This window comes from Penaeus japonicus, unplaced genomic scaffold (genome assembly GCF_977035675.1).
Source record: "Penaeus japonicus unplaced genomic scaffold, GWHDUDI00000001_assembly GWHDUDI00000024, whole genome shotgun sequence".
NCBI classification, from domain to species: Eukaryota; Metazoa; Arthropoda; class Malacostraca; order Decapoda; family Penaeidae; genus Penaeus; species Penaeus japonicus.
This window is the reverse complement of record NW_028234426.1, coordinates 31,063,564-31,066,063: the sequence shown is the minus strand read 5'-3', so window position 1 is coordinate 31,066,063 and position 2,500 is coordinate 31,063,564.

The following is a 2,500-nucleotide window of genomic DNA, read 5'->3' as shown; positions in this document are numbered from 1 at the left end:
CCGCATTGAGAGTTCAGGGGAAACTTCAACACAAAGACTAATATCCTCTAAGAAAACACATAAGTATTTTTTATCCATTTGTGATGTTAACTTGTTCCTCTGTAGGAATCTTGTTAAATGGGCAAATGCTCTCGCATGTATTAGTTGCAAAAAAGCAAAGTTGCTTAATCGACTGAATACCAAAATGGTGCAAGTGCTGAGGTGATGCTTACACGTATAAATGCAAAGCCACCAAAGTGATCCATCTCATTCAGAACTGAACGACTTATTCCCCACGTGTATAGATTGCCAGACAAACTATGTACATCTCAAAGTGATTTTTGCAATAGATGTAATTTTCAAATATAAAAATTTATTTACTATGTCTACAGAAAAATATAGTGACTTTACTTTAAGAATGTATTATCGGACGGCCAGGGAATCAAACATAAACCTACATGTCTGAAAGAGAAAAAAAAACTTGATGCTTCCGTACTACTACATTAAACTGGTTTGGCTACATGACCATGACACCACGAAGTAAGGGACTTGTCATCTGAATATTTAGTTCTTTAACGAAGTATATATGTATTAACATACACGCAGATATATTCGCACTCTCACTTCACATGTAGAAATAGCATGCAGGGTCATTAATAACTAGACTTAAGTCACCAAGTATGTGAATTTTTCATCTCTCCGAGGATTAATCTGAGTCAAATATAAAGTAAAATTGCACCAGGGAGACGAAATAACGGGATTTACTGAGATATTCCCCATAGAAAATAAAATATTGTGATTATAATCTTCTCCATGATGAAGGTGTTTCTCAAACCAAGACTTGATTTTACGATTGAGAAAAGAAAAAGCGACATGAGATTCTTATCAGAAAAAAGGAAGAAGAAAAAAAAAACATAATCATTACAACGGACTCAAACACATTCATGCACCATGGATTCTGTTCCTAAGCAACTGAAACTTATAAAGAATATCAAGAATATGATCCTTTTTTCTTATCTATTTAAACGACATGGCCCAGGAACCTATCACCTCCGGGCTCAGGATAACGGCATTTGCTTTCTGTCGTTTATAACGTTGTTACGCTGAAACTGTCGCGACTTATCCGGAAATTATTAAAGTTTGGAGCGAGGAGGAAACAGCGGAGGGTTTAAGTGCTGGGGAGTAAGTGAAGTCGATACAAAAGCGTAAACTGAGAAGAAAAATAAAGTTTGAAAGAAAAAGTAATGGAAGGTCAAAGATTACAGTGAAGAAGAGGAGGTGTTGTATGTCTTCTTGATGGCCAAGTTAAAGAGGCAAGATTTCTTTGGCTTGTTTTTTTTATTTTATTTTTATTTTTATCTTTTTTTATTCTCAGTATCGCAATCAGGCTCTGTAAAGTTGTGGAGTCAAATTCATGTAGATAGTGCTGTAAAATGTTTTACGTTCGTTTCTCAATAAAAGTTAAAACGCTATAGCTCGTTTACTAATATTATTGTAAACATGTTACAGGCTGGTTTACGAGTACTGATATGTGGATCCATTTCCTTATCTATTTGAAGGGAATAAAACGGAATACAATAGCTTTATAGCTTTATACCATGCAAGTTCACATGTAAGCAAGGAATGTGGAATAAACTCTCACGATTTTACGTTATGCCATAGTTGCTTCTCGTATTACATGCAACTGTAAGGAAATCCCAATACTATTAAGTCTCCCCTTCTTCTTAAAAAGAAGTCATATTTTGTTAAAGCTGGTAAATGATAAAATATTATAGGCACAATATTTCTCTTTCCAGTTCGTGAGTTCAGTTACAGTTGGTGTTACCCAACTCTAGATGTTACTATTTTTTTTATAAGAGTCAGAAAGAGAGAGAGAGAGAGAGAGAGAGAGAGAGAGAGAGAGAGAGATAAGGATAAGCCAGATTTGCGGAGCACGTGCTACGCCGGGCTTGTATGCGCTGAGGCAAGCCCGCCTGTGTCAGCGTGTGCTGACTCGTGAGAGAATGTGCCAACGAATGTTGACTCGATCTGAGCTTGGTCCTTACCCAACGCAGTGCCCAGTTACGTCAGTAACTGCCAGGTGACAAGAGAGAGAGAGAGAAAGAGCAGATAAAACGAAAGACAAACAGACATAAAAATGTAGTATTTGAATTCTACAATTTCGACGACTAATTCGCCTGATTAACATTAACTACATGTTCTTGCCAATTTTCTTCGCCCTGATACCCAAACCAAATGTCCAACCCCCCGAGGCTGTATTGTTCCTTCCCTTCAGGCTCCAATTTTTAAGGAATATTGGATCGTTGTCTTATATCGACTTTTTTTAGATAAGAAAATATGATTTTTGTTAGTCCGGCATGTGTATGTGAAGCGGGGATGCGATGCGAAGAAATGGAAAATGGAAGAGCTTCTCAATCAATTCATTTTGGTTTGGGTTTTTATTATAGTGAGCCTCATGTATATCCCCACCCCGCACACACGCACGCACACACACACACACACACACACACACACACACACA